The 10,091-nt window shown below is 32.7% G+C and overlaps 1 long non-coding RNA gene across 1 annotated transcript; it reads right to left on the minus strand.

Annotated features, from left to right (window-relative positions):
• Positions 1-5,273: 5,273 nt before the first annotated feature.
• On the minus strand, positions 5,274-8,723 carry LOC107300758. Its single transcript, XR_001549243.1, has 3 exons — positions 8,590-8,723; positions 7,935-7,989; positions 5,274-5,924 (listed from the first exon to the last, which is right to left on the minus strand). It is a non-coding gene; the product is annotated as an uncharacterized LOC107300758 (long non-coding RNA).
• Positions 8,724-10,091: the final 1,368 nt, after the last annotated feature.

Consider the following 10,091-nt stretch of genomic DNA (forward strand, 5'->3'; position numbering starts at 1 on the left):
CTGCTTAGAAAGGGCTATAAAGCACTATGAAGCAGTATATAAGTCTAATGCTATTGCTATTAATTGTAGGTGATGATTTCGAGCGTAAGATTCATGTATCCACTTAAAGAACAGCAAACCCCACTCTCCCTATAGCACTCCAAGGCAAACAGTGTCTTATTTTTAACTGATAGAAAAACCAAATTGTCTCCCTATCATACGCAGATAGCCACCTACTGATTGTAACAAAAATATACACAAACACAAAAGCTCTGGCTTTATTGGAACAAGTTGTTTCTCTGCAAATCACTGTGGACAAAGGTTCTACCTTGGGGGAAAAAAGCACAGGAATATTTTTGAAACAGCAATTTGTTACCTTTTAAAAGTGCTCAAAAATCTGATAATTGAAAGTAAGCTTTTCCTTTCTATCAGCAGGACTAACCTCAGGAACCACTCCCAATTTTGTGGATCTTGTTATGACTTCTCTCCTTCCTCAATTTAGAAAAATGGATCCCTTATTTTTTTGTGCAGCGCTACATGTGTAAGGAAATGCAGCCTGGAATGTATTGTATTTCCATACACATCTCATCAACTGTCACCAAAAGGAATTTCACAAACATAAACAAATAAAAAACCTCACATTAAAAAAAAACAACATTCAGCATTTTCAATTGCAAGTTCAGCAAAAAGTAAAAGTAATCTACCATTAGGTGTCAGTGTTGTTCTATGGAGTTGAACCATACCACAATTTACCATTTTTTATATGTTTCGTTTCTGCATGGACTAAATAATTAGGCTCCAACTAGTCTAGCACTTGGAGGGGAAACCACCAAATACTGTAATCCCAGATTTGTGTATTAGAGTAGGACTTCGGACAAAATATCCTAGAAGAAAGTAACAACAAATTGTGTTACTGTCAAGAGAATCCCCTGACTTGATTTGTTTGTTGAATGCGTCATCCCCATCCACAAAGTTGTTCCATTTACACTATAGGAAAGGATCACTTGTGGCCCAACTTTTCATTTCAACCATGTAGAAATTGGTTGCATATTTTAGTTAGGAGGTCAACAATTCCAGCTTTAAGTTCCTTAATAACCCTTGGTCAGAAGCCATCAGGACCTAGTGATTTACTTATGATGTTCAAGATTTGATGAATTCAGCTAACTTGCTTCCAATACAGATAATTATATTGATTGATAACACATCAAAACATTTTTTTCCCAAGGTGGATTAATGAATTTAAAGCAATCTGCCCAAACAGTTGCCTTTCCAAAATGTAGAATGCAGACAGTCATGCTGGCTACAAATTTTCGGAGCTGTAACCCAACACATCTGGAGCACATTAGGAAACACTGATTTAAAGCAAACTAGTAACTGTGTACAGCTATTTTATTATAATAATACACATTATTCTGTATCCAGAAATCCACTAAAACTCAAAAACAAAAATCCATTATAACTCCAAGGTTTTGGCTAGCAGCAAGATTGATATACAAGACATGGATCCTGAGATGTCAGTATGTGTCTGTGACTATAAAAATAAATAAATCAAGATTGCAATTTCAATTATATGATTGCAGACATCATTTTCCTTTTTGTGATCTCCCCCACCTTGCATCATATAAAGATATTCATTGCAAAATGGGAGAACTATTAGTTATTATTATTTCATTAGTTTAACCTACTATTCCTTGAAATTAGTCTGATCATTATATAATGTAATTATTTGCATTTAAAATATTGCAGATGTGACTTTCAGTATTACAGATATATGCAGCAGCTATATTTATATTTATATTTATCCTTAGATGCTTTGTTACTATTCTTTATTTCAGAACTTAAGGATTCAGCTGCATTTTAATTTACATGGCTTTAACAACATATTCTGTAATCAGCTGCTTATTGGAGAAATAAAACTCTTCCCATTGTGATTGATGTCAGGAAGTACATTTTCTGTGGTTGGAGTGATTTGGTAACATTTCATTTCCTGTTCCCCAAAGACCGAAACCTGAGACAATGTCCCCAAAGCATCATGCTCCTAGCAACACTAGATAAATAAATCTAGTTTTACTGTGATTTCTTTCCATATTTTTTATAACATATACAGTAAGTATGCAAACCAGAATCATTTTCACATGAATCAGCCACTAATGTTATTTCGTAGAGCACCTATTTCAAAAGAAGTTTGCCTCAAATAGTTTCAAATATTTATCACAATAAAATCTTTTGGATAATGAGTCAATCCATCTTAAAATTGTTAGAATTTTGTATTGTGTGGTTTCCTGTAAAACTTAAAACAGAACTTTCATGTAATGTATAAAAGTTGGAGGTGGCTCCTATATTGTCCTTTCAACATTGGTAAAAAAAATAAACATTGATTCTTAATTTTTTATATATATATTCCACAACGAATATTCTACATGCATAAAACTACATGTGTAAAACTACATGCATTAAAACTACATGCATGTTAGAATTAAAAATCTTTCTTATGCATAACCTACAATGTTTATTCTTTTTCAGCTAATTATATTCTGTTTACTTGCTCTATAGAGGAAAATCACACAATAGCTAATATAAATAAGCATGAAATAAATTTTGAATTCCATGAATTCAATGACAGACAGTAAATAATCATTACTAAAATTAGCATCATCTTAAAGGTCTCTTTTTGAGGTATAAAATTAAGAATCAGTATGCTGATTCACATTTTCATTTTTTTTTTACAACAAACGAAACATCACTTGAATGGTCTCCTTCAGGTACTTATTGATTAAGTTAGTAATTCTTATTATGTCAAAATTCTTTTTTCAAAACTTACCTAACAAGATTGTTAAAATGCTATAAACAATCTGATAGCAAATTTCTGTTAGAGGTACACTCTGCATAAATTCAACTGTTAGTAGTGGTACATGGTCTGAAATCCTGCTTATTGTCTCTCAGTAGCAATGCTACTTGTTTGCTCACAAACGTAATTGGACACAATGGGCAATGTGACTGTGCTAATTAGTGTACCTACTAGTGCACCTGAGTCACATTTAACCAGGGATTCTGCAAGCAACATGAGAACAACATTGCTTCATGGAGAAAAAATACTTTAGAATCAAGAACTGCAGTTTTACAATTTTCATGTTTTTTAATTACCGTACATTTATGCAGAAGATGAATGTAAGACTTTTAGCACTGATATTTAAGTTTTTAATTTGGTTTTCTGATCCAGATGAATTTTTACTTTGCTGGTGATACACAGCTCAGTCAAAGCCATCAATTGAATTAAACATTTAAACTTGCAGGAGGTGGGGGGAAAATCCATGAATATGGTTAACTTTACCTTCATCACAATTCCAAGATATTCTAAAATAATGAAGAGTTTTTTATATTATTGAGAAACGCCTGAGAATGAAGATTGAGTCTTCACTGACATATTGCAAGGCTTTTTTGGGGAGAAACCCCTGAAGCTGGTGTGGCAAGAGTTGGTACATTCCTAACAACTCTTTGACCCTCTGCCTAAGTAATTTTGCTCTGACTGATGAAGTTGCTCAGATTAACAAAGTTTGGTCCAGTTGCCATGATTCATCCTTTAGACACATTATAAAACAGGCTTTTGTAACTTGGCTTTCTTCTAGTGAAATGCTCAGATTTTTATTTGTTTGTTTTATATTTAAAGTTAGTCCATATTTTTAAACAAATTTCCTGAACGGTGATGTCCCAAGTTCAAGATTCTTTAATAAGCATAAAAACAAATAGCTTCTTATTTTGCACTTTTACTGAAATGGCTAATGCCAGCCATTAACTAATTCTAATTGGTGCATTTTTATTGGATATTTCAGTGGTGGCAGAAAAGAAAAGGAGCATAATAGTCACCTATCCATTTGATTTTAAAAATCTAGTATAATCAAAATAATTTTTAAAAAATCAAAATAATTTAAGCAGGTTATTCTCTTCTCTAAAGACAAGCAATTGGAATTTATTTTCTTCCAGCTATTGCAGAACTATAACTCTCAGTATCCCTCAATTCTGGCCAGACAACCAGAGCTTGCTAGTAACTAAGCTTAATTTTAATACTTCAGGTTCCCCACCTAGGGCATCTAGGGCAATTTCATTAGATTAAGGAATTACTCACATAAGTCTTCAGAGAACAAAAACACACACTATGTACGCTACACTACTAGACCTACCTGCTTCAAAGTAAATTATACTTAGAGAATATAATTGGGTACATTATCACATATATATATTTAGATTTGCAGGCTGTGCGTGCTTATTTGGGAAAAAAGCTCACTGAATTCAATGGTATTTATGTCTAACTAACCATGCAGAGGCTTGGATGAGGAGAGTTAAACTCACACGGTTTTTCTTAGCACATGTAGTCAGTCTTTCCTCCGGATTTTAAGGACAAACTGTTCCTGCCTCAGCTATAAAGGATTTCTGAAAATACATTTGCTCAGGAAGAAGGAGCCCTAAACAATGTATTTAAAGCAGCATCATAATCATTACTAAAAAAACCCCATAGTTCTAAAACATTTCAATTTCATTTAATCTAAAATTACCATTATATATAAATTGGCCAATTAAAAAAAATCCAGACATCTAAAACAGGCAAAGCTTAAAAAAGAAGTTGGTTCAAAATACCATCCATATATTTTATGATCTGAAAACACAAAATTAGGCACAAAGTACATAAATTTCCTCTGGGCAACATGACATACATTCCAATGATCTAATGATGTTGACTGATTATTTCTGACAGATCTCTCTTGACATGATTTCATCAGAGAGAAAGAAAAAAAACAACTTTCCCAATTACTGAAAGAATGAGTAGCAAAATCAATGCTCAAGGTATCTTTTTTATCTATAGCTTGTAATACTTTCCCTGGATTAGGTGACCAGTACAGCAAGAGAATTTAAGACCACAATAGCAAATAAGTAAATGTGGACCGCTCATATGAACAGAGCCAGCCAGATTCTTTCAGGCCACTCCATTTCCATTTTTATCCCTTCCATTCAGTTTTTCACTGTGAATATGCAGGATGTCCTGCCCTTAGTCCCACTAGAACAGTAACAAGAGAATTCGGGAAGAGAAAATGCTGTGGTTTATGCACTGTGGGAGGTATTACTGTCTTCATTTAAACATCTTGTTGCATACCTTCATTAGAGTCCTTTCTTTGTTCTTTGACTCTTTTACTGAAATCAACAAAGCTTAAGCTCCAAAACTAAAACTTTTAGAAAATTGGCAAAAACAGTGTTTGCATATACAATAGTTTACTTTCAAAAAATATTTAATATATATATATTAATATAAAAACATATACTTTTTATAGATCACTACAGAGAAAAACATTTTCAGGTGATATATTCTTATAATGAAATGTTTATATTTTATTGTCATCATTTTCATTTAAAAAATAAAAAAGCTATAGTTCTGAAAGTGTTTGAGTCCCATTTCCTAAGGCACATCAGAGAACAACAGAGTCATCTAGCTTCCAGTTCATTTCAAACATAAAAAATTTCCTTTGTTCAATCTCCTTAATATATAATATTCCTTGAAGTTCCTTTTACATAGCATTTGGAAGTGCATTCTTACAGAGGAAGAATTCCACAAAATATGCAAATGTTTTTGTAGAAATTTTGTACTCCTGGGAGAAAACAGTATTTATTTAATACCAGCATTTTGTGCTTTCCACTGAATGATATTTTATTGCTTGCACAGGAAAACAATTTTATGTATATCCAAAATAACCCAGGAAATTTTAATTGCTATGAACATATCTTTTTTAAAAAAAGAAATTTCTCAACTGTCAATTGTCCATATTTTCCTTTAACCACATGATCGTTTTGGTCATTGATTTTTTTCTTTTTTCATTTTCAGATTTTTCTTTCAGCATTATGTCTGTAGCCACTACCTTTTCTTCAGGTTCAAGGGTATTATTAAGCAAAACCTGTATCTAAAATAAAGCAGACAAAGAGTAATAAGGGCAAGTGTTAATCTAAGCAGTGTATTTTATAACATAATTTAGCGTAATGAAATACCGTAATCCTTTTTTTTATAGAGTAGAAGAAACTGCACACAAACAGATAAATGGAAAGTCAAGTTACTGCCATTCTTGTCAACATTCCAAAAGTCCTTCCAGACCTGGTTATATCACCAAGCTTGGGTCCCAGGAAACAAATAACATCCTAAGATAGGTCCACTCTTTATTCTCCCATGCCTCTGGTTTGTATATCTTTTTAATATCCTTTAATTTTTAATAATGATTGGTTTATATTTTGCAATCATTGTATCTAATTAATTGTTTTTATTTGATCATTGTATTCATTGTATTTACATAATTGTTTTTATTTGATTATTATATTGCTTTTCTATGCTCTGGCTGGAAAAACTCAAAGAAGTAGTGCAAGATTGGAAGATGTGGAGAGACCTGGCCCATAGAATCACCAAGAGTCAGACACGACTAAATGGATAACATCGTCATCATCACACAAGTGATTATACAAATCAAATATATAAATGGAAATGGCTTAACTCTTGTTCTTAGTAATTTTGGAAGCAAAGGTAGAGGAGACATTTCACTGGGGAAAGTTCTAACAAGCTTGCTTTCCATTTTCTCCTGCCCTAGCAACCCAAAACTGCTTCTAAATGCCACACAAAGTATAAGGGGATGGGATTTCACATATTAAGTTAGAGAAAAATTCAAATGGGGATATCTTATAGAAATAAAAGTTGCCCACAGAAAGTATCTCCTCTAAGTATTAGATGGAAATTCACACATCCCAGATTTATACACCAGGTATTGGGCTGGTGGTTAAGGCATCAGGCTAGAAATTGAGACCCTTCCTTGGACATAAATAACCGGCTGGATGACCTTGGGACAATCATTCTCTCTCAACCCAAATCACCTCATAGGGTTGTGATTGTGGAGAAAATAGGAGTATATAAAAATGTATTGTGTACATTTGCCACCTTGAATTATTTATAAAAATAATAAATGCACGATGAAAATCCAATATATAAACTATCAATATAGTAGTAGACTGCAAAATGAACATGTGTTAAATTTCTTATTGCTATTTAAGAATTGGGAGTAGAATCCAGATCTCAGAAAGTAATTGACCCACTTTATTCTGCCCTGGTCAATTCCCACATGAAATATTGGGTCCTTTTCTGGACACTGCAGTCTGAAAAGAACATCAGCAAATTGGAACAAGTTCAGAGGAAGATAATAAGGGGGCTGGAAACAATGAAGAACAATTAACACAACTGCAAGAAGCTGGAGCAGATAATAATAGTTTTCAGATACAAAGAAAGTAACTGACTTGTATGTTAGCCCAAATATCAGGACCACAACCAATGAACTAAAGCTACAGGAAAGTAATTTCATTTAAGATCACATATGGAATTTCTTGACATTAAGAGTCAGCCATTGAAACAGCTTGCCTTACAAAGTGGCATGTTTACTTCCAGTGGAGGTCTTCAAATTGAAGCATGGTAGCCAGCTAGCCAATAAATGCTTTAGCAAATTCTGCACTGAGCATGGAATTGCATAGTTGGCTTCTAAAATCTCTTCAATCTCTAAGCTGTTATGATTGTGTTTTATTTATAGATCATTAGATTTTTATCCCACTTTTATTTTGCATCAGCAAACATACAGTAATAGTCCTTCCTCCTCCTATTTTCCCCACAACAGCTCTGTAAGGTCACTTGATCTGAGAGATAATGTATGATCCAAAGTTACCCAGTTGGCTTTCATGTCTAAGGGAGATCTAGAATTCACTATCTCCTGAAGACCAGCAGCATAATCACTATACCAAACTGGCTTGTATTTTAGGGTAATATGGCCCCAGCCTGCCATTCAAATGCTAAGTATAGCCTTTGGCATAAAAATAATTGAACTGTTCCATTTCAGGGCAAATACTTTTAATTACCTTATTATGCTATATTTTCTTATTCTACTTACCATTTGCATTTGAATGTCAGTAGTGATAGTGGTCATGAGAACATTCAGTGTGAACCTGTGACAAAGAACATTGTTACTTTTCATAAAGGAAAAATTTTGAAAAGATGCTCAGTTTATGCTGTAATATTTTCACCTTTCAGTTTTTACTCAAACTTACTCTGAAAGAATAAAATTGAACTGTTAAAACAGGTTGATTTAGGGTTATGTACTTAAGATGGGCAGCTGTATAAATTTTCTAAATAATCTATATGGAAAGTTCACACTACATTTGATCCAATTCTTTCTCAGTAAATCTAGCGAGCCTAAGAACATCTAGATTTCAGCTCATGGAATGCTAATAGGAGAAGAAAAGAATAACACTCTTAGTTTAGAACTGGTTCAGGTTGCGTAGAAAAGAGATTAATAAAAATTACTTCCCAGCTTTCTGTGAATTTACAGTCCCAGTATAAATGGATATATCAAAGAATTTTTCTGGATTCATACCAGAATGTTGCTGCTTACAGCAACAGATTTTCTAAAATAAATAAATAAGGGAGCAGTTTTTTTGTTGCTTAATGTTGATGTCTAATTCTGTTGTTCATGCATAATGGAATAAAATATTTCAGGACAAATATTCTCCCCCAACCCCAAACACATGGAACTTGACTGTCATTACCTAATGGGCAGATCTGACCAATTTTCTGATACAAATGTCCATGCTGTCAAATATCCAATCTCATTCTTGACCACATTCTGAATTGCTTCGGCTGTAATAATTGGTAGATTCTTCTCATCATTGTGGATATAATGCAAGTATCTGCACAGAGGTTTATTCACAATAAATCACATTTGTAAGAAGAAAATTCATTTCTAAAATGCTACTAAACATACAATTATAAATGGGATCACTTATAAATAATGGAAAGAATGGGGGGGAATATACAAAGTTACCATTGTTATAGGAATTACAGATACGTTTTGATAATGTTATATTTGGAAACTTCAGACAAAGCTTGTATTATGTCTTGAACAACTAACTAACCCACCAAAGCTTTGATACATTAACAAAGTCATTAAAAATGTTTTTCCTTTCAAAACATATCAACCACTACAGTCACCCCCATTATGGAACAGTGCTGCAGATAGTTTCTTCTAAAAACACAAACAACTGAGGAGATAGACAAGGATCCTGATTTCAGAACTTTTAAAATTATAGTCTAGTGTTTCTCAACCTTGGCCATTTTAAGATGTATGGACTTCGGTTGCCAGAATCCTCCAGTCAGCATCCCTAAAGCTCCCAAGGTTGAAAAATACTACTATAGTCAGATTTCTATTTTCAGTCAAACAGTAAGATTCAGTTTTCTGTAAAAAAGACAATCAAAGAAATGCACAGAAGAATGCAGATAAGACCAATTGGATACATGGGAAACAATTTGGGTTAGAAATGTGAGATTTACTCAAGCTCAAAATTTAAGAGAAAATTTTTATAAAATGTTTTATAGGTGGCATTTGGATCCTCAAAAATTGTTGTGCATGTATCCTAATTTACAACCAAAGTGTTGGAGATGTGGAAATTTAGATGCAACTTATTTTCATATTTGGTGGACATGTAGGGAAATAAAAGCATTTTGGATTAAAATTTGGTGGAATATTCAAAATGTTTTTAAGAAAAAGATAAAGTTTACAACGCAGATATTTTTGTTAGGTATTATGGAAGATTTGGATGTTAAAGAACCGAATTTGATGTTGAATCTTATAACAGCTGCAAGATTACTGGTAGCTCAATATTGGAAGTCGGATCGTTTGCCTACTATAGAAGAATGGTCGCTTAAAGTGTCAAATTTAGCAGAAATGGCCAAGATTTCCGCTTATGTGAAGGACCATTCACAAGAAAGATATATCTCGGTTTGGAGAAGATGGATAGATTATATCCAGAATAAATATGGGACTAAAAAATTCCATTTGGTTTTTGAGTAAAATTTAGAGTATTATTATTGTTAATATTTTATAATAGTTTATTTTTTCTGTTATTTTTAATTATTACTATGATATTATTATTTGTTCATTATTGTGTTTAACTTTAATTTACTTAAATTTATCTAAAAAGGGAGTTAAAGTGCTTTATAGATTTGGTAATTTAATAGTTGGTTAATGTTATTTAGATTATGATTATTATTT

Source organism: Protobothrops mucrosquamatus, unplaced genomic scaffold (genome assembly GCF_001527695.2).
Source record: "Protobothrops mucrosquamatus isolate PMUCROS unplaced genomic scaffold, P.Mucros_1.0 scaffold8342, whole genome shotgun sequence".
Taxonomy (NCBI): Eukaryota; Metazoa; Chordata; class Lepidosauria; order Squamata; family Viperidae; genus Protobothrops; species Protobothrops mucrosquamatus.